Here is a 24,700-nt window from a genome sequence, read left to right as displayed (position 1 = left end):
TATATAATTAAAAATTTTAAAATGTTCATATATGATTAAAATATTTTTGTAAAACTTAAATAATTTTCTCATATTCTCCAACTTCATTATTTTTTTGAAAAACTGAGAAAAATCTAAATCAGCAACGATTGCGACCCAGAATTAAATATATTTTATTTCGTCATTTCAGTATATTTTAATATGTAAACAAAAAATAATGTCAATCTCCTCCCCAAACAAAAACCTTCTAATAAACTCGTATTAATATGAGAATTTTTTGTATATTTTTTTCAGTTTATATATAGTTAATCGTTTTTTTTAAATAAGTCTGTAAAAAAATTGATTAATTATTTGATTTTTGAGAGAATTTTAAAAAATCGCAGCGTTTACATTATTTGCGTCAAAATACGTAGAATAACATTGAGTTTCATTTTTCCAGTTTTTAGCTTTTTGGAGAGTAAAATAGATATGAGACTTTTTTTTTTAATAATATTTCTTCTTGGAAATTAAACAAAAATTACGATGAATCAATTTTATTGAAATTTTATTTTTAAATCAAGTTTTTACTGTTATTATTTGTTATGGGGGTCGAAAATTCCGCTTACCTAAAGCTTATCTAATAGAGTTGTTTAAAATAGAGGTGTTAGTACAGCTGACATTGGGCAATCTGATACCAATTAAAACATGCCATTTATTAGGTAGGTGCAAAATTGGATACCGATGTTCAAAATGGATAAATATTTTTACCCCTTCCATTACTTAAAAATTCACGAAAAATCAGGAAATTAACCAATTTTAATGAAATTTTCAGCATTAATCAAATAATGATCACGGAATATAATGAATGAATTATTTTTATTTAAATCTTAGTGGAAATCTATTATTTTGTTTAAACAAAAACATACCTTTACTAAAGCAGTAATTAAAAAATCGCATGAATTATTTTATTATTTTTATTTTTTTATGTAAATAAAGCACCGTAATTTGTAACGATAAAAAATAATTTTTAGAGGAATATTGCAAAAAAGCCTCTATAGTTCGTATTAACGAAATCGATATAACTCGAAGAAAAATAATTTCTCGAACTACTAATATTATCATTGAATTAAACATTGTTTATTTAATATTTTCACATAAAGAAATTATAACTTTCTCTGATATGTTCATAAGTGTGTTGGTTGATGGGCAGGAATCAGAAGCTCACGGTATTTAATGCTGGAGTCGCTCAAGGGTTCATCCTGGGCTCAACTCTCTTCCTGATCTACATTAATGATCTTCCAAACCACATCCTTACATCATTCGTAGACATTTATGTTGATAACACTACCATCTATAGTAGCACATCTAAGACCGTAAACGACCAACTTCTCTCCAATCCTCTCCCCTCTGATCTTGAGCAAGTGGTACAATGGGGAAAGGGGTAGCTGCTTTATCATTATTTTCATGGAAAGTGTTCGACTGAGCTCCAATCTATGGCTCCCCTCGCCAAACTTTCACAAGAAACACCCGTCTAGCAGGAAACACTATCAATAATTACCCTACTCTTTATCTGTGCCTAAACTTAAACGTAGATTCCATGAACAAAGCTTCTTTCTTAGAACTGCACGCCTGTGGAATTATCTTCCGTTTTCCTGCTTTCCAGCTGACTACAATATGGTTGTCTTCAAGTCTAACGTAAATAAGTTCTTGATGTGCCGTTCCATATAAGTTTACAAATTTACCGAATTTCCATTATTAACAATTACTACTCGTATATTGTCCAATTTCTACTGTACACTTTTTAACCCTTATCCTCGAGTGGACTCTTGACCTTGATAAGTGGTGATACCTATGTAAAAAAAAATTATTTCTTCTTTTTTTTTTTACAATTACATTTTTAACATAATCTTTACATGTAAGATTCTAATATTTCCATTGCACGCATGAACGTATAATTATCAACGTAAGATAATGTTCTTATAATCTTGGAAAATAAAGTAAAAAAAATAAATTGAAAAACAGGAACATAAAAAAATAATTTAATTAAAAAAATGTTAAAAATTATACGAACGTTCCATGTCGGTAAGTACGGATGCACAGACCTGAAAAGAAAATCAGTCTGTTTTGCTCACCCTCCGCCTCTCTTCAACTACCCGCCTGTTTGTTTTTGTCAACTTTAAATTTCACGTAGACATTCTGATAAATTTTAACGTAAGTTTGTATTTTTTGATGTGTAATTTTTTTCAATAATGATAAATTGTTCCTTATCCAATTGTAATTCTATATTAATATTAATAAATAATGGTGCTAACTATTTTTTCCCATGAATAAATTGTCAATAGTTTAATTAATGAATTTAATTAACGTTTATGTATTTTTAATTGAAGGGAGGGGGGTCTTGTTGCGGAACAGGATATAAATATCCTAACTCGCTACAAAAGAAAATAATGAAACGAATGGTGTGAGTGTTCTGACTGTGCATGCCTGGAATTCCTTTCAGGGGAAGTGACGTTTCCCATGTGTGCGTACATGTGTGTACGTTAGCGTGTGTGTGTGTGGAGGTCTGTGTGTGTGTGTGTGTGCACGTGAATGTGAGTGTATGTATGAGGATGTGTATATGCGTGCGTGTGTGTGCGTATGTGCGTGTGTACATGTGGGTGTGTATATGTGAGGAAAAACATGTTCGAACAGTCTGCGACCCCCAAAAAAAACAGAAGTCGCTCAGTATGCCAGAATAATGTTAAATAAAGATATAAATTATGTCTAATTTGTCCTTCCATACATATTTGAATTTTGCCGCCATAGTTTTTTGACACGATAAACAAGTCTCGTTCCTAAAACTGTCACATTTTTGAATAATTATTACTTTTTTTAGCAAAAGTACATTTATTGTATTAATTCATTATCTTAAGACTTTGACTTAACTTAAATTTACTTGGAAATAATTCCAGAAAACTTATATTTTCCTTGCCAGATAAATGTAAACACGATCTTTGTCATAATGGGTTTTTACGTGAAATGTAGGGTTTCTCAGATTTGAGATAAAATTATTCCAGCAATTTTTATTTCACACACTTTTTTTTCATGGAGAAATTAACTTTAAGCTATAATCTTTCAAGCACAATAAAAAACGTAATCGAAAATTTAAAAAAATTATGATTAGCCGGCATTCAAAACCATGCCCTCTATCGAATCAGCCATTAAATTACCTACCATTTATTGTCTAGACAGGTCACTCTCATTCTCACACTGATATACTTGTCAGACACACACAAAGCCTCATTTTCTCACTTCCCATAAGCGTATGTTTTTGGTTTCTATTGTGAGTAATTTAAATTAGTAAAAGATTTAGACACAATTAAAAAGAAATTACAAATATTTTAAATTATACTAACATTTAATCTCGCTTATACTCACACCAGTGAGCAAGAAAAAAGCACATGTGTGTGTGTGTGTGTGTGTGTGTGTGTGTGTGTGTGTGTGTGTGTGTGTGTGTGTGTGGCATCTTTTCTTCAAGACATATTTGGTTAAACAGGCATGTGTCGTCTACACTGTTTAACCAAATATGTCTTGAAGAAAAGATGCCACACACACACACACACACACACACACACACACACACACACACACACACACACACACACACACACACACACACACATGTGTTTTTTAACATGTTTTATTAACTATTTGCTCTTATATATATATATATATATATATATATATATATATATATATATATATGTTTTGATGCTACCTTTTTTGTTTTCCATCAGTGGGGGAGAAATCGTTTATAACTGAGAATTTTTTTTATTTTTGTGTCTATCCACAGTGCCCCTTTTGGGAGATCGATTTTCTCCACATTAAAAACCGATCCATTATTCCCTCATAGACAGACAAATAAATAGGAGCACTAAGAAATATATGAAAAAAGAATATAGGTAGATTTCTATGAGTCGTTCTGTTTATAATTGTTTAATTTTGAAAAAAAAATACAGCCATTGAATTATAAGTGTTTTTCCATATTTATAGGTAAATGTGCACTGAACAGATAACATAATACTTAAAGTTAAATTCAAATTTTGATATATCCTTTTTTGTTAGTTGAAAGTACAGAATAGTTACAAACACTCTCTCCATGTTAAGAATGACTTTTCAAATAAAAAAGAAAATAACATGTATTTTTTTTCATTTATTTTAAACAAACATTCATGACCCATTGGGTCAAATATTTAATTTATATGGTAATAATAAGGTAAATAAAACTAATTAAGACAATGTGGAAATGAATGATGAAAAATAAAGCAGAAAGTTTAACAATTATTTATTTGGATAATTTAAACGCGAAAAAAAAAACAATTAGGACGCTGAAAACGTGCACAGTAAAACAATAAGTTTTATTGTCGCATTGATTATTTATTTGTAACGCAAATAAAAAAAACATATTTTCGAGGTTATTTATTTATGTTGGTTGTGTAGAAGAAAATGTATGAATATTTTTTAAGAAAGGTGCATTAAAATGGAGAATAAATTAAAAAAAGGCGGTGTGTAAATCGCCGTTGTAAAATGCTTTTATGGCTGTCAGCGGGTTAAAGTAGATTTATTTGTAAGAAAATTGCGTTAAAATAACTTAAACGTAATACGGAAATGAACGATGTAAAAAAAATGCAGAAAGTATCAACAATTGTTTATCTGGATAATTTAAACGCGAAAAAAACAAAAACAATTGGGACGCCGAAAACGTACACAGTAAAACAATAGTCTTATTGTTGCGTTGATTATTTATTTGTAACGCAATTTTAAAAAACATATTTTCGGGGTTATTTATTTATGTTGATAGTGTAGAAGAAAATGTATGAATGTATATAAGAAAGGTGTATTAAAAAATGGAGAATAATTTTTTTTAAAAAGGAAGGCGGTGGAAAAATCGCCGATGTAAATTGTCCTTATGGTTGTCAACGGGTCAAAGTTGATTTATTTGTAAGAAAATGGCGACAGTATAGTTTTTATATAGAATAGTTGCAAAACATCCCCACCCTTCCCCTGTTAAGAAATAATTTTTAATAATAACGTTAATATTTCAGTGCGCGGATCAAATTCTGCAAAAGTAGCGATTTGTGTTGATTTGTTTACGCTGTTATGGGTTTATGTTTATGTACGCATTTGCAATCGGAAGTCGTAAACCGGACGTGGGGTCACAACACCTGTTACAATGTCATTTGAGTTTTATAATTATCTATAATATAAAGCTGAACGTCTGTGTGTGTGTGTGTGTGTGTGTGTGTGTGTGTGTGTGTGTGTGTGTGTGTGTCCGGTCACGAATAGGCTCCTACATGGTTGACTATTATAGAAAACTGATCACATATAATGATAGAAGATGTATCGAGACACAGGAATGGGTATGTTTGATCTGGTATAATGATGATTCATTAAAATTGTGGGGTCTGCGTTCGCGCCTGGTCCACAAAGTATGAAAATAAAAAAATTAAAAATTAAAAAAAAACAAACGTTTACAAGTATTTTTGATATAGATGTACATAAAAATACTTTGATAAGTATGTTTTAACTTAAATGGGGATGGTATAATAAAATTGTGGGGGTCTGAGTCCGCGCCTGGCCTCCATAGAATGGAAATAGGCACAAACTTTAATGAAGACTTTTCATATCTATCTGCGTAAGTATACTTTGATAATTATGTTTCAGTTTGAAGAAATATGGTATAATAAAATTATGGGGTGTTCGTTCGCACCTGACCTCCATAGAATGGAAATATGTCACAAAGTTTAACAAGGTTTTTTGATAGAGATCCACAGAATATTGTGATAAGTGTTTCAGTGTGAACAGATATGGTATAATAAATTATGGGGTTTATCTATTTTATTTTTACTTTCATCATATTTTGCTTTGGTACCCCCAAATTCGAAGCTATCTCTTTACAACCCTTCCTTTTCATAACCTATCATACTTTCATAAATCAGAGTTCATTTTCTGTAGACTGTTTTTGAACCCAGTCAACGACGGGTACTTTTGCTAGTATATATATATATATATATATATATATATATATATATATATATATATATATATATATATATAGGTTATGAAAAGGAAGGGTTGTCAAGGGCGCCGCTCTGCAACTTTTAGTTTTGGAAATTTTGAAAATATAGACATCGACAGACATACAACCTTTTTTTATATAGATTTTAGATATACTTCCGGAATTACGCTGATTAATAATAAATTGTGGGTGATTGTTATGTATTTTTAAAGTTTTACCTGTTCCTGTAAACAGGCATTTGCTTTTTTTATAGAAAAGATGACTGTAGCAGCCGACACCAGCTGCATCAGAAGCAGGAGCTACTTCTCTCGACTTGAAATTTGAAATCCATTTTCTCCCTGGCTTGTCCATTCACAAGCCAGCTCTCTATCACGTGACAGAGTATATAAAGGCGAAATCAGAAACCATTAACCGTTTTTGACCCTTACCCTGCCGGGCAGCGGACATTGGCCTGGGGCTTGTGCCCCAGGTTGAACGTAAGTACAACGAGATAGCTTTGTCATGCTAAAGAACATACAACTCACACTCACGCACAACAACACGTCAACACACTGAAGACTTTGCCCTTTCTTTCTCTTTTAATAGGTTTGTTTTGCCCCGGCGACTGCTAACTATAAAAACGTGTGGACTGAACTATTCTCTTCTTCAACCAGCCGGCATGATATTAATTCTATCTTCACGCAAGAACACTTCAACATACTAAACCGTCTCTACGCTTGTACACTTTACTAACGAACTTGACAGCTAAAGTTGTTTATTAATATAGAATGAAACATCATTGCGCTGTCCCTTATTCTACATGGCTTTTTTAGTTTTTTATGTGTAGGCTTCTAATATCTGTAGTTTTAGTTTGTTATGTTCATAGCAAATACGGTTGTATTGAATACGAGAATTTTTTCGAAAATGAGACAATGAAAAAGAAAAAAAAACAATCAATACGTAGGTTGATGTTTCACCGCGTACCTATCTGACACTGGAGCAATAGCCCAGCATTTAAAAAAAAAATCCTGATCCTGTCCTCAGCTTAGAGAAATTAAAAGCATTACTATAAAAAAAAAAAAAGTCAACAGTAGGCAAGTTCATCGAGCAGTTCTAGCCTGAAATCTGAACACTAATCAGGCAACTCGAAAGGAAAAAATAAATAAATAAATATGCAGACATGTCATCTGTACTTTTTAACCACACACATGCAAAAAAAAAAAAAATAAATAAACCATTTAGTCTAATAAAAAAAAATGATGAAAAAATAATAAAAATGAATTTTTTCTGGTTTTATTACACTTTCAGCCTTAGGGTCTTATAATGTGTTTTATATGAAAATAAATAGTTTTTATACATTTTCGTTTGTCAAATAATTTACGCTGCTAAACTACACATTTGCCGCTTATTAGCGTAAAATATCGTAAAGCAATAAAACGAACTTACTCTTCGAGAAGTTATTTTTGGCAAATATCTTTTTTAGTCCATAACTAAAAAGATATTTACTAAAAAAATCTCCCAATTGTTATTAAATATTCCCTCTTACATGAGCGATCTACTTAGTCAGGCAGCGCAAAAAATGTTATTTAAATAAGCGGCAAATGTGTAGTTTAGCAGCGTAAATTATTTGACAAACGAAAATGTATAAAAACTATTTATTTTTATATAAAACACATTATAAGACCCTAAGGCTGAAAGTGTAATAAAACCAGAAAAAATTCATTTTTATTATTTTTTTATCATTTTTTTTTATTAGACTAAATGGGTTTTTTTTTGCAAACACCTTTAGGTATGGAGCTAAAAAGATATTTGCAAAAATAGAAGAAAAAAAAAACTCGACCGAGACTTGAGTAAATTCATTTTATTGTTTATTTTTAATAATACAAGATCTTTTTTTTGCGTTGACGAACTGAGTCAATCATTCCTAACGAAGTTGCTTTGACTAAGTAAACCCTTTAGACTGAGGCAATTACTTTTTTCCAATACAATGTGAAAAATAATTGTTCCAGGCTTTAATTAGATGTATTTAATCGTGTTTAATTTTTAGTCGTGCACAATTAGTGCACAATTAGTAAAACCAATAGCACTACTAATCTAAAAAAATAAACTTGTGTTTTTTTACAAAGATTTTTAACGAAAAATAAACGGAAAAAAGTGGCACACAAAATTGGAAAAAAAAATATTAAGAAAAAAATATTTGTTGTAAATACTTTTTTATATGAATCTATATAGAATAAGGGACAAACAAATGGAGTTTCATTCTATATTAATAAACAAACCTTATTTGTTATCTTCGTTAGTGGCGTTTAGTAGAAGAGTGTGTACAAGAGAGAAACGGGTTAGTAGGTTAAAGTGTTCTTGTGTGAAGATCGAATTAATATATTATGCCGGCTGGTTGAAGGAGAGATTAGTTCAGTTCCGTTTACACGTGTTTATAGCTAGTAGCCGTCGGTACGAAGGAAGCCGGTTAAAAGAAAAAGAAAGGACAAAGACTTCAGTGTGTTTATGTGTGTAGGAGCGTGCGTCCGATAGTAGGGAGAGGGCAAAGGGTTAGTGCCTCGTGGTAAGAAAAAGTAGGTGTGCGTGTGTGTCGGTGTAAGTTCTTTAGCATGACAAAGGATGTTCGTTTAGGTACCGTACATGGAAATAAATGGTAGTTAGAAGAGAGCCATTGTTAGTTTGTAGTACTCACGCTCGGCTGGGGCCGAAACCCCACGGCGATGTGTGCTGCTTGGCAGAGCAACGAGAAAGAGGAAGAGGGTTTCAGATTTCGCTTTTTATGTACTCGGTCACGTGATAGAGAGCTGGCTTGTGATTGGACAAGCCAGGGAGAAAATGGATTTCAAATCTCGAGTTGTGAGAAGTACCTCCTGCCTGATTGTAGCGAGTGTCGGCTGCTACAAATTTAAAAATATATTTGCCAAAAATAATCTTGATTGGAATCTATGAGTAAATTCAATTTATTGCTTATTTTAATATTACAACATAATACAACAATGATACACCAGATCTTTACGAGATTTTGTGCTGGTCTGAGTAAAAGCTGCTGTAATAGAGAAACAGCAAATAATCGTGCATAATTAGTCGTACAATTTTAGTACACCCATTTATGTATGATCAAAATCTGGCACGACTAAATTGCCCGATTAAACTGCTGCTGATTCAAGAAATTTTACACCTCCTTTCTCTATGACAAACAGCAGAAGCAGTCAGTCGTACAATGATCGGGAATAATTTTGGTCGCACCTATTTAGTAGAACCGGCTTTTTTTGTTTTGTTTTTGCATTACCAAGATCCGATTATTCACGGGATAATAGCTATCATGAGATATAAATTACTCTTACTTTGTGTAATTATTAAACTGCAAATTATATCATCTTTTTTTTTTTTTCAAATTTTCAATATTTATTTAGATACTAGCGGGGGTGCCCGGCGTTGCCCTGGTGTTTTGACAAAGAAAGTGTTAGTAGGCAAGCAGGCTCGAACCCGTGGCGTGAAGGCGAAAAAGAAAGTGAAAGATAATCTAAGATCTTACCACTTATGCTACGAAGCGAGAGGAAGTTAAAAGCGTTCAAATTTAACGATTAAAAATTTGCCCTGCAGAAATGAGTTGACGCAGGCGCAGAAATGATCGTTGGCTGAAGGCCAGTTCGGCTTTCCACAGTTTCCCCACGATGTTGGGGAAACCAAGCTCCTCCGAAAAAGGGGGAACTCTCAAATGAATAGCAATTGTTTCATACGAAGGGTTTGCCACCCATTAATCAAAGCCAATTGCTTTCAAGACGTTCCTGGCAGGAAAGCCAGGCGCCATACGTCGCTCCGATTAGTTTCGTTTTTATACGAAAAAGAATCAACAAACACGCGAAACGACAGAAGAGGGAATTTTATAAAAGCCGATCAAAAAAAAAAAAAGTAGAGACGACGTTCGTTCGCAAATCGTATATAGTATGATCTAGGGAGTATATAAAAAGTTCTAAAAAATAGTAACCCTATCGAGAAGCCTTTCTTGAACATACAAAAACGCGCGCGCTACTTTTGCCTTTATATATATATATATATATATATATATATATATATATATATATATATATATATATATATAGAGAGAGAGAGAGAGAGAGATGTTTCAATATAATGAAAAATATCTATCTAATTTAATTAACAGTGAATTTAACGTTTTTTTTCACTATAAATTCTCATATTTTTGTATATGATTGTAATTTTTTATTGTATATGTTTTCAAACGCGGCATAATCACGTTAAAATACCGTTTCTTGTCAGATCACCGAAATTAAGCAACTATGAACCTAGCCAGTACTACATGGGTGACCATTTGGGAATGTTAGGCGCTCTATATATCGCGCCGGGACGTAGAAATTTTCAGGTTGATATCTTGAGGACACGTTTAATTCACTGGAAGAGATGCAGTCTCAGTTTTCGTTAAGACATGCATCTAGGAGAGGGAAAACTGTGATATAAAACTTGAGGTCTACTGTCTGCTCTGTCTCTCTGTCTCGTGGCAGCAATTGCACCGACTGAGATTAGCAGCTGCGCCAAAATTGTGGTTAGTTCTGCACAAAACCCCCATCACCATAAACAAATAATCTGTGTGGATTTCCGACCAACTTAATTGTTGTGGTGGATCTCATACGTCGAAATCGACGGGAGTATCAGCATATTTTTTCACTCCTTATACTTAAGACAGTCTTTATTCCGCTATTGTATCATTTTATGTATATGTATACTATTTGAAGCTGATTGTAATTATCATATCCCACTCTCCCGACCTCTAAAATGGATGTATAACTAAATGTAAAGTATACTCTAGTCTTGATGCCACGTATTAACTTCGAAAATGGTGTCTGTATCTTGTGCTGATGAAAAGATTTGATATAAATAAAAATCCATATCGTTTGGGAAACGATCGCACACGAAACTGCTGTTTATGTTAAAATCTCGAAATGTTTGAAAATGAATATATTATGTTTTTTTTTTTTACCTCGGATCTATATAACATATACGACACACACACACACACACACACACACACACACACACACACACACACACACACACACACACACACATATATATATACATATATATATATATATAACTAGCCGTAACCGCTAACTGGCGTTGCCCGATGTAAGCGTGCCCCCCCCCCGCGAAAAAAATGAAAACTCCCAATAAATGATGATAAAATAAAACAAGTATAGATAAAGTTCTGTTTATTGTTGAAAAAGTATTTTATCCGTGATGTATAAATGTTATGTTTTTTGTTTAGGCAGATTTGCCGTATAGTTGTACAATCCTGTAATCCAAAAAAGGGGGGGGGACACGTTGGATCAACACCGGTATATAGATTAACCGCATTGTTTAACAAATAAAATAATAATAATGCATTTTATTTAATAATTTTAAGTTTTTATTGTATAATTTAAAATATAAAACATTGAACAATACAAATAATACGTTTTATATTTAAAAAAAAATGAAGATGTAGAATGATTAAGTGTTTTATTTTATATCTATATATATTTTTTAAGTTATCTGCGGCATACTGTGCTGTTTTTGAAAAATAATTTGCAGTACGGATTGACGTAATTTGCTACCGGAAGTGTTTATATATTTTATTTAATTCATAAAATATTATTATTATTTTTAATCATAAAAAAATATGTTTATGTTCAAGTAGCACGGGAATGTCAAGATTTTTTTTGTATTTTACGATAAAATGTCTTGTTCAATTTAGGAAGCCGGTCAATTGTTATTATTAACACTGTAAAACATTTTTTTTCATTCATCGACGAAAGATAAACTGAAGTGTCATGAAAGTCAAATTTTCCTTAATAATTAATATTGTTTATTAAACCAGAAATTATTATAGTATTATTTATTCAAAAATGGATCGGAAATTTGATTTTCGTTCCGTTTCAATTTTTTTATCTTGAGAGAGAGAGAGAGAGAGAGAGAGAGAGAGAGAGAGAGAGAGAGAGAGAGAGAGAGATTAGCGGAAGGATTGTAGGGAGAATTTATTATTTTTCGAATCGGTGGACGGGAATATAACGGCTTTGCTATGAGTTTATGAACCAGTTACGGAGGGTGAAACAACAGTACCCGTACCCTGTGTATAGCAATCTGCGGTGTTTACTGATGGCGTTGGTAGGACTTTAGTGATAGGAAGAAAAAATCGGGACTACTTCCTCTGTGGGTTAATGTCTAACTTTCATCCTAGGAGCAACATCATCACAATCGCAACCATGTTTAGAGGAGATAGTTCCTATTTTTCCCTTTTAATATCAAGTCCTCTTACCGCCTCCAGTCAACACCGAGAGAAAATATACACATTCTACATAAATTTTACTTACACCCTTTGTGACTGGATCATAAACTCATAGACTAATCTTTCTCTTTTCCAATTCAACAATAATAAAGTCTCCCCAGACTAATTTCGCTCATTCTGATTAGCTGAGCTCTGACTATTCCTATATTCCACATTAACAGTATTCGCATGCTAAACGAAAGCTAATGTACCATTCAAATATGGCGTCGCAACGATTCCCACTTTTACTCTCTGTTTATTTTCATACATTTTACAATGTCAACAACATCTACACCAGTTTGTATTCCCCCCTCTCTCTCTCTTTATCTCCCTCCCAATCTCTCTCTGTATATATTCTCCCCAACGCGGTCAACTCAATTGATATGGGGCAAGGGGAAAGGTAAACTTTATTTATCTCTATACAATCGGATAATTTAGTAGGCAGTCATATGTTTATTATTTTGTTAATGAAAAATCTCTGTTATTCATAAACTTTCCATATATAGTCATCAACAGGAGCACTGTTTCCATGTATCAAAGCTCATCAGTGCGGCCAGAATAGCAACTGCTTCAAGCTGTCGGCGCTACTAAGATAGGTGAAATTTCGCTTATCAGACAACTAACTGCCTTGGTGACAGTCAATGAAGTGATGAATAAACCAGACATGTATCCGCCGAATTCTGCACCTTAAACTGGTGAGATGACGGGCTTTTCTATATGTCATGTCCGCGCTTGAACACAGAAGAAGAAAAACATTACAACCCAACCCCCACGCGTGCTAGTGTGAGATTAAACGCTCTTTCTCTTCTTTTTCTTTTCTTCGTCTCTTTTTCTTCCCTTTCTCTTTTCTTTTCCTTTTTCTACATTTTATGAATATCATCATACCACGTGATCTAAAAATGTACTTTTGTGAGCTCCGTTTATTACAGATATGAATTTTGCTTTCTACTCGAGTAGTTTCTTCCCCAGAACCACTAGACTGGAATTCCGCAAATGTACTGACATGCAGAAGTTTAAGTGTAACGTGAACTAACATCTTGCTGCCCAACTCCCTACTTAGTACCCCAGTAGCTTATGTCCCTGATAGTAGCCCCCTACTCCAAAGTGGCAATGTGCCGTGTTTGGGGTGAAAATGTAATAAAAAAAAAAGAAAAAAAAAGTGCTTTCATCTTTAGTTATTCATAACTATTGACTGAAACATTATCATGATTGTGTAACGATATAAAAATGTTTATAGAAATAAACAAAAAGTATATATATATGTGTATATATATATATATATATATATATATATATATAGAGAGAGAGAGAGAGAGAGAGAGAGAGAGAGATCTGCAATTCATTGCGTAACAAATATGAGTACTAAGTAATAATTATTTCAAAGTGATGGTTTTTTTGTAGGTTGACGGTTCAATTGTCAGCACGAGAATCAAATTTAAAATTAGTTAAGAGTTCTACTCCATCATGACTGTCGAAACGATAACAAGCTACACTTTGGGGTTAAATAAAGACTTCTTTTTCGAACTAATTATAAATCTATAATCATTACCCCTTTCATTCATATACAAAGTCTTACCTTAAATTTTTTGGACGTATGTATCCGCCTTCCTTTAAACTGGGCGTATCTTTGCTCTATCTACCACCACCACAGTTTCTGGACACAACAGACCTTCTAAGCGATGTATGAGTGCGTTAGCACGTGCAATTTATTTTACTGCTGCCCTCTATTGACTGTTCGCTATTTATCCCTTTCAGTGTCTCTAACTCCGAAATAGTTTCCCTTTTCCCTGTTTTTTCTTCCTCTCTTAACAAAAATCCCGTTTTTTAAATCATTTTGATTTTAATTAATTGCTTTCTTTCTATTTCTTAATCTTCAATTATAATTCTAACTACATATGATCTATATTTCTCCCCGAAACCATTCGGTAATCTCCAAAAATACCGTTAGGGCTTACAACATGGCCGCCAGAAGAGTCACGTGATCCGGTTGATCCAAAACATGAATCGTGCAAATGGAAAACGCAGCCTTGAAGGCAAACTTTGACAAACAATCACAATTTGTTTGTATTTAATTTTTTGTTGATATAATGTTGTTATAAAAATAGGCAAACTTTGAGAAACAATCTTAGGTTGTTTTTAGTTAAAACAGTGTTTATAAAAAGTATTTTATTCAGAACAAACAAGTGGTCGACTAGGTGTATCAGAATTTTAGGCGGAATTTTTGACACCCCCAACAAAAAACTGCGAATAAAATATATAAAACTCGTAATTTCTGTTTTTAAAGTGGGTTGTCAATTTTCTTTATGAAATATACTTCCAAAATAAACTATTACAGTCGTTTACAAAATGTCTACGCACGTTCGTAGACATGATTTAAGCAAAAAAAAAAAAAAAAAAAAAAAATACCCGAGGTTGAAATAATATATATATATATATATATATATATATATATATATATATATATATATATATATATATATACACGCACGCACGCGCACACACACACACACACACACACACACACACACACACACACACACACACACACACACACACTAGCAGGCGAACCAGCAGTGCCCATTCGTAAAATACGCTTAAAGATGATATTTTGACTCATGCAGATTTCGTATTTATTATTATATTATACGAGCATTTCAGCCCGCCGTAGTCCGGGTGTTTTGATGTGTGTGTTGAGCAAAAAAAAAAAAAAAAAAGTTCAATTTTTTTAAATTTGACCCCTATTATGACCTCTTAAAATTTATTATTTTGGGCTCAATTCAAGTTATTAAGTTAGATCCATGTTCAAAGAACGTGTATCTAAAATTTCAAGTGTTTAGACCCAAAATTGTAGAAGTTTGGTAGAGTTCTCAAAAGTCAAATCGTTGAACTTTGACCCCTTCAATCGAAAAAATTTCTGCCCTAAAACCAATCACATAGATTTTCCAAAATCTCAGTACCCTGTATATCAAATTTCGAGTATGTAGACTAAAAATTAACAGAGTTATTGTTTAGGGAAATGTACACAGACACACGCAGACACACACACACAGAGACAGACACGTTCACTTTTATAGTTATACTAGCAATGGGTGCCTGGCGTTGCCCGGGTGTTTGGAGGTGTATGCTGAGCAAAAAAAAAAAGTGGTAGTAGGAGGCCGGCTCGAACCCGTACCGCAAAGGAGGAAAAGAACGGGGTAAAACCTAACGTTTATGCTGTTACGACCACCGCCAAACCGGAGGCGAAATTTTTTTAAATTAAGGCTAGACAATCTAAAGGAGAGGATAACTTTAAAAAATATCGGCGAAAAAAGTGACCCCCCCCACTGTAGAAGAGTGCCTAGTTGAAGGGGAAGATATTAATGTTTTTAGCCAATTTTTCGATATTTGTCGTATGAAAGGTGGGAATTTAAAATGATACTGATCTTGGTAAAATGCGTCGCCTCTATTGAGAGTTTAAGGCAGACATGCAAACAGACATACATACATACATACATACATTTATATATTGGTAACTAAAAATTTTCGACCCAAACTGATGAAAAAGCTTGCCCCATCTCTGAATACCCTTTATGTAAAATTTCAAATATTTAGACCAAAAATTGTCTGAGTAATTTGGAAGTGACCGCAGAGGTCATTTTTTTTTAAACTTTGACCCCTATTATGACCCCTTAAAATTTATTGTTTTGGGCTCAAATCAAGTTATTACATTAGATCCATGTCCAAGGAACCTATATCTAAAATTTCAAGTGCGTAGACCCAAAATTGTCGGAGGAGTTTGGTAGAGTTCTCAAAGGTCAAATCGTTGAGCTTTGACTCCTTAATCGCCAAATTTCTGGCCAAAAACCGATCAAATAGATTTTCCCAAATCTCAGTACCCTGTATATCAAATTTCGAGTATGTAGACTAAAAATTGAGAGAGTTATTGCGTAGGGAATTGTACACAGACACAGACACACACACACACACACACACACACACACACACACACAGAGACACACACACACACGTTCAATTTTATATATATATATATATATATATATATATATATATATATATATAGAGAGAGAGAGAGAGAGAGAGAGAGAGAGAGAGAGATTGAACCTAATATATAGTAATGATTTAAAATTTAAAAAAAATGACTTGTGCGACATCATCGAGAATCGAAACCAAAACGTTTAGTCTATGATTTCTTTTTTCCTTCTTTTAATGCCTGAGCGATGAAGACATATTTGCTGCAAGACTAAAAGTTAAAACATGAACCAATAGCTATTATTTGTAATGCCGTCCTTCGACATTCACCTGGCAAAATTGCTTTTTTTATTTTTAAACTTTTGCACCGATTTTTCTCGGCTAAAACCCAAATATAAAGTTTCGCATGGGTTCAGATATTCTATATATTAAGTTTCATGTCTGTAGACCGAAAACTGACAGATGAGATAAACATGTACGGACTTGAAATTTGGTATATAGGGTATTCAGACATGTGGAAAACTTTTAATTTAATTTCATTCGGAAAAAGGGCTGCTAAGGAGTGAAAATTGAAAATTTGATACTTGGGAATCATCGTATTTTTATTTGTTTGTCAACTGCTTCACGACTGCGCATGCGCGAATCGCTCACATTATGTTAAGAATAAGTAGGTTTGAAACACATTTTAAAGATCATTTTCAGCTGGCCTAATGGCAGTGGCGTAGCATCAGTTTTTGCCGCCCGAGGCGGTCGTAAAATTTGCCGCTCCCTGTTTCCCCCTCCAGCATATAATTACTTGTCCCCCCCCACCCCCGTTGGCATATAATTACATGTCTTGCCCCCTCCCGCTGGCAAATGATTACCTGCCCCCCCCACCGCTGACATATGATTACCTATTTTTCCGCCACTCCCTCCACTGCTGGCATATGACAACCTGTTAAAACTTCAAAATTCCAAAAAGCCCTCAAAATATTTATTCTCATTGAACTAATGTTTACACAATTCCCTTCAGATTACACAATTGCTCTTTTGTTAAATTTTAATTTAACAATTTCTTTCCAATAATTGAATAATAATAAGTATGTAAACATTAATCTGAAGGGAATTATGCAAACGTTAATATGAAACAAAAGAAACCAAATATTTTTTCAAAACAAAAACGTATAATTCAAATTATAAAAAGAAAAGTCAAATTAAATTAATTGCTACACAAACAAATATAATAATAAATTTAAATGAGAACATTTGGACACCTGAAAATCTTATGAAATGATAAAATCGTTTTTATTTACTTTTTTTGTTGTTGTTTGTTTGTTTTCGCCAAATAACATTACTGTATGAAAGAGAGGAAAGTCCGCTGTAGTTTTCTTTTCTTTTTCTTCGAGAGTCCGATATAGTTTTCTTTTCTATTTCTTCATTAAGAGGTTGTGCCTCTCGAAGAAAACACAAACAAACGTCTTGGCGCTTTTGAAAACCTTGTCTGTAATCGCTCGATTTAACCGCAAAATTTAAGAAATGAAAGTCACACATTTTAAAAAACAATTTTTTTTATAAATTTAAATCAGAATATTTAAAATTTGAATTTATAAATTTAAATCAGAATATTTAAAATTTGAATTTATAAATTTAAATCAGAATATTTAAAATTTGAATTTATAAATTTAAATCAGAACATTTGAAAACATGAAATGATTAAGATATGATAAAATCATTTTTATTTAGTTTTTTATTGGTGTTATTTCCGAATTTTCACAAAAAGCATATCTGTATCAAGGAGAGGATAGTCTAATGTAGTTTTTTTTCTTTTTCTACATAATGTTATTATTAACAGGTCGAACCCCGAAAAGAAAAAAAAAAAAAACGTCTTGTATCCGTGCTTTTTGAAATCCGTGTGTGTAATCACTCGGTTTAAGCGCGAAATTTAAGAAATTTGTTGTTCTTAATAATGTTTCAATCCTTTAAAAATAGTTTTAAAAAATTGTTTAAATAGATGTATTTATGAATTGAAAATAAGGGTATAACTTTATTTTTGTGAGAGAACTATCGCAAGGCATTAAGTCGGTTGAAGATTTACAAACATACTTTTCGCGCTTTTTTCGGCAAAGTTATCAATAACTCTATCAAAATTCACTCTATCGACAAGTTCCCTCTCTATGGAGAGGATTGCCAAGTTTGTAATCCTTGTCTGGCTCATTTTTGATCGAAGGTAGTTTTTTATTAGCTTCAGTTTCGAGAAAGAGCGCTCATAGCTGGCAACGCTAATAGCTTTGGTAAGGAAAATGCGCAGCAAGATAACAATGTTGAGGACTGAATCCCCTAGGTGGTATCTCTGTATAAAGTTCAAAAGTTCAAGAGGTCTATTGATTTTGTCTTTTCCTGAAGCTTTCACAAAATCCTGTAATCTCTTCCTTTGGGCAAAGAATTTATCTTTACTCTGATGAGTCGTAGACGACGAAACACGTGTCAGTGGATAATTACATTTTAAAAATAATATATATACCGCTCCCCATGTGGGGGTACCAAATTGGTTAAAAGGGAAATTATTCCCAACTCGCATTTAGGTAAAAATGCACTTTCGTAAATAATTGAATTCATTCAAAACATATCGCTAAAACGAAAACAAAACAACATCTATCTATCTATCTATCTATCTATATATATATATATATATATATATATATATATATATATATATATATATATATATATATATATATATATATATATATCTTCGTCAACTTCACCAAGCTGGCAATAATAATTATCATCAAGCAGATTTGACTGTGTAAGAAAAGCGTATTTACTTGCAAGATTGTAAACTTGTTGAAATCTACAAAATATTTCTTCAATCAACCTGTTTATGACAGACAGCATTTCCCGTCTCAACCCAGTATCAAACCCCAGTGCTGCATCAGTCAATCGTTTGCCACCCATTCGTTTTTTTTGTGTGTGTGTGTGTGTTTTTTTTTTTTTTTTTTTGCGGATACGATGTTCCATGCTTATCCCCATTTCAGAGCAGAGATTTTTTTACTCGTCTATTGCAGTCTCCACCATCTTTTCTCTATTCTGAAGAAGGCAATCCCTCAGCTCTGTCAGCCTGACAGAACTTTGTTGCAGATCCAGCTCCTTTTCTTGAAGATAGTTCTGGGCATCATTGATTTCTGGACGAATAGTTTTCCAAAGGCTCAGAAATAAAAGAAACGGAAACGACAATACCGAGTTGAGAATTAAAGATGCATCTGATCTTGTGGTTGCATTTTCTCCTTCTTCTGTGAGCTGTTCCAGGGCAATGACGACTTCCAATATTTTTTTTTATCACAACATCTACAGCATCTGCTCGACTGCTCCATCTAGTATCCACACTCCGTTTGATACTTAGACCGGTCAACTGAATCAAGACGTCCCAGCGATGTGTAGATGCAGAAAAGAACGAGAATAACCGGTCCAGTGTGCCAAAAAATGTAACAGAGTGAACCGCTACTGAAGCTGTATGTACACAAGCCAAATTTAATGAATTGTAGTGCATGGCACAAATAGGGCTTTTGAGTTGATTTCGGAAATTCGTTTCTAGACACCCGACCGGTGGCCCACTATAATAGCAGCATTGTCAAATGCCTGGCCAATACAGTCACCAATCTGAATCCTATCATTCTCCAATTTTCTCAAAATCAGTTTAGAAATATCCCCGCGTTTTTACCTTTTGTTTCGATGAAGCGGAGAAACGACTCTTCCACTGTCACTTTATTTTCGTCATTTTTACGTAGCGCAACACCTCACTCATCTTGTCTTTGTAAGATGGTATTAAAAATTATGCAAAAATATTTGCTTTCTTTGATCTGATCGATGATTTTCCTTCTCACCTGTTTTGCCAAAATGCTCACAAATTCATTTTGAATTTCTGGTGACAGATAAGAAGTAGCGATGTTAACTTTCATCAAATGTTCACGGAGCACAGAGTCATACTTGGCCAATAAATTTACCAATTCTAAAACTTCCCTTTGTTTTCTTGATCTCTTTAATCATTATGGATGTCTTTCCGGTGACCCCGTAGTGCAAAATTCTACTTGGCGAGAAACCTTATGATGTCTAGCAATCTAGTTAGAATTTCCCACCACTTCTTAGTTTCCTTCCCAATAAGATGTTACTCGATTTTGTCAACTACCTTTCTTTCGGCAAGTCGGATTTCTAGATCCTTTCAGTTAAGAAACGCTTGAGCAATATTAATTGGACGTAAAATATTTTTCATTCTAGAGACATTCTAGCATTTTAGAACACTAACCAAAAATTATTATTTTCCTCATGGAAATAAATTCTGTAAGCTTTTTTGGGTGGGGGTCTAAACGATTACGCACAGTTTCACAACCTTGCCAGTCAGACTTCGGGTTCGTGAACATTACTACAATTTTAGAGTAACCTGGAAATAATGATTATTCATCATTTTAAGTGAAATTAATGTACGAAAATTTAAATTTAAAAATAATTGTTTGTGCTTTTTTTTTGGCAAGATTTTCAAGGTTTACATATGCAATCGCATAAAACAAACTGAAAGTCGAATAAAACAAAACGAAAATATCATTTTTAGCCAAGGGCCTAAAATTCTCACAATATTACTAAGAAGTATTTCTATTATAATTATCTGTATCTTGTCTTTTGTTTCATTTTTCTCTTTTTGTTTGCATTAAAACAAACCAATCTACTACATATCTATGACAGTAGTAATAACAGAGCAAATATTGATGATTAGCGTAAACACATGAGTATTCTTTGGTAGGGAGAACGTATAGAATAGTTAAGAATACATTCACATCCGTTCTTAAGTTAATAATTGTTTTCTATATAGTAACTATGTTATTTAGAAACATTTAAAATGGAGAGGAGACTTTGTTAACTATACTGTGCCTATACCGTTTTATTTTGCATAACAATCGTTAATTATTTTCAATTGTTTGTGAAATATTCAAATAGCATTTTGCCAACTAATGACGAATGCAAATCAACTTTGTTTTAAAAGAGAAATGCATCTTTAGTTGTTTCATTATTTTCAATCAATTAAAAGGAAAACATTTAAGAAAATATTTAGAACCCCCCCTCCTATATTTACTATATGCCCCTCCCACACACACTCTAAGTGCACTTTTTTGTTTGCGAAAATATATGCAGACATGAGAAGGTTTTAGAGTAATTCGAAAAAAAAAGAAGAAAAAAACAAATCATTGATTAAATATTTAAAAATTTAAAAAGAATCGGAATCGGAATCGAGAATCGTATCGGATCGGGAATTTTAGACAGAATCGGTAATTGAATCGGAATCGGGGAAAAATTTGGAATCGCCCCCTCACTAGTATACTCACACACACTATATATATATATATATATATATATATATATATATATATATATATATATATGTGTATATATATGCATACATATATATGTATACATATATATATATGTGTGTGTGTGTGTATATATATATATATATATATATATATATATATATGTATACATATATATATGTGTGTGTGTATATATATATATATATATATATATATATATATATATATGCATACATATATATGTATACATATATATATATATATATATATACACACCTGGGGGATCGGACAAAAGAACACCGGACAAAACCCACCAGCTAATTAAAACAAAAACAGATAAAATTCCAAATGAATTCAAAAAATTAAAAGTCACTTTTTATATTTTTATTTTAATTTAATTAAATTTAGCAAAATTAGACACCGGGGAACTAATTTTGGCAAGATATGAAAATTAAGCATCTACCGAAATAAATGTCAATTGAAGATAGAGTTTAAGTCTATTCTTAAAGACGATATAGTTTTAAATGGGATTCAAGTGCCTCTCACAGAAATATACATATTTTTAAATATTTACTCTTGTTTGAGAGCAAGAAAGTCGATTTTTCTAAGTTAGGTACCCGTTCTAAGGAGATTTTTCTTTTATTAACTTTTACAATTATTATAAAAGTAAGCAATTAAAATCCTATTACCAGAATAAATTTCGGTTAAATCATAAATACGTCAGTGATTATAAAATTTTGTTAATAGTTTGAAAAAAAAAATCAATTAATCCGTGATTGTTCGAAACTAGACAGAAAATCGGCAGTATTTAAACTATCGAATAGAAAGCCACTTAAATAGTATTTGAAATGTAGCGCTTAGTTCCCATTCAAAATTATATCCCCTAATATGACGATCATAAAATCTATTTACAGTCGAGTTTATTCCGTACCTGCTTAATGTTTCTACAATTCCAAAATTACTTAATTTTCTGTTGCTAATTTTCTGTTGTATCATTTAATTATCAGTGATTTTTGTAAGTATTTTTTCTGAAAAATGTTTCGTTTAATTTTTCAAGATTTTTTGAAACATAAATCTCATGCTTTATTTGAAATGTTACCTAGAGAATTCATGCAACTTTTTTAAAACTTTGTTTTACAAATAAATAAAATTTAAATCGTATTTTGATGTTATTATCATTTTAGTTCTAGTGATAATTCAAAAACAATAAATATTTATCATTAGTACCAATAATGAAAAATTTCATTAAAATTTTAAAACAATTGGTTTTTGAATCGTAAATCAGGGACACATTTTTCCAATTTCAATGCCTTCCGATTTTTTACAACCTTTTCAAATTTTTTGGTAGCTTTTATTTATTTTTATTTATTTTTTCTATTTTCTATTTTAACCTCTCAAAATGCCGCCCCCTGACATGGGCCGCTCGTAAAATAGGGACACATTTTCCCGATTCCGATACCTCCAAAAGTTCGGATTTTTTTTATAACTTTTTCGGTAAAATATTCAAATTTTTTGTTAGCTTTTATTTATTTTTATTTATTTTTTCTATTTTTATTTATTTTCATTTATTTATTTTTATTTATTTATTTATTTTATTTATTTTTTCTATTTTCTATATTTAACCTCTGAAAATGCCGCACGTTACGTGTGCCGCTCATAAAATAAGAACATATTTTTCTGATTCCGATATCTCTAAAAGTCCCGATGTTTTACTTTTTCGGCATAAAAATTCAGATTTTTTGTTAGCTTTCATTTATTTATTTATTTGCCCTCTCAAAATGTCGCCCCGTGGCACGAGCCGAACGGGGTGGACCTCCTCCTCCCCCGGTCACGCCACTGCCTAATGGTTATCGTACTTGACTCAAAGTCCTTAGCTTTTAGTTTCGATCTCAGTTTCAGTATTTTTTTTTACTTACAAGAAGTGAACTGTTAAGAAAAAAACATATATATATATATATATATATATATATATATATATATATATATATATATATATATATATATATATGCAGAGAGAGAGAGAGAAGGGGATATTTTTGAATGCAAAGAAATTGATATTGTCTAAAACTGAATCAACAACGAAAAACGCGTAAATAAAAAACATCGTGTGAAAATAAATAATTAATAACATGAATATATTCACGTGAGAAAATTCAATCACATTACATGTTCACGTAAACAACATGGAGGATCATCTATTATTTATAACCATCAGGACTTCATAGAATTTCCACGGTTCTTTCATGATCAATATATATAATCTACCGTTCAATAATAATATTCCTTTTGTAATGTGAAATGTCTGTCAGAGGTTAAAGCTGATAAATGAAAATGAATAGTTCTTTTTCCGTATAAATAATGGCTATCACTAGTTAAATACAAAGAACTAAATGTCTCTTCTTTCTTTATTTAAAGTGATAGCAATGTGTAGACAAGTGGTCTAGAAATAGTTTGATTTTTATGCAATAACTAAGACTGAAAGTAATCCGTAAATTCGCATATCTATCTATCTATCTATCTATCTATCTATCTATCTATCTATCTACCTATAAATATGAACATGTGTGTGTGTGCACATTTCTCTACGCAATAGCTCTGTCAATTTTTAGTCTACAGGCTCAAAATTTAATATACTGGGTACTGAGATTTGGCAAAATCTATGTGATCGGTTTTCGGCCAGAGATTTGGCTGATAAGGAGTCAAAGTTCAACGATTTGACCTTTAAGAACTCTACCAAACTCCTCCGACAATTTTCAATCTAAACATTTGATATTTTAGATATAGGTTCCTTAGACATGGATTTAACTTAATAACTTGGCTTGAGCCCAACAATAAATATTAAGGAGTCAAAGTTAAAAAAATGACCGTTTTTTTTTTGCTCAGCATACACCTACAAAAACCTGGGCAACGCCGGGCACCCATGCTAATGCATATATATATATATATATATATATATATATATATATATATATATATATAACAGCATATATAGTCGCATATATATACTCCTATGAATTCGTTTTTCAAGCGTGTGTATTGATATTCATATTAAAATCCCTTCTATTTATTTAAAAA

At 32.2% G+C, this 24,700-nt stretch overlaps 1 protein-coding gene across 2 annotated transcripts in view; it reads right to left on the bottom strand.

Annotated features, from left to right (window-relative positions):
• The window catches only part of LOC145255696 (short transient receptor potential channel 7-like), a 267,600-nt gene that overhangs the window by 145,150 nt on the left and 97,750 nt on the right, over positions 1–24,700 (bottom strand). The window lies entirely within an intron of this gene.

This window comes from Euprymna scolopes, chromosome 31 (genome assembly GCF_053919585.1).
Source record: "Euprymna scolopes isolate OS-2025 chromosome 31, ASM5391958v1, whole genome shotgun sequence".
Taxonomy (NCBI): domain Eukaryota; kingdom Metazoa; phylum Mollusca; class Cephalopoda; order Sepiida; family Sepiolidae; genus Euprymna; species Euprymna scolopes.
The sequence above is the reverse complement of the archived record's forward strand: the minus strand, read 5'-3'. Positions and strand labels throughout refer to the sequence as shown.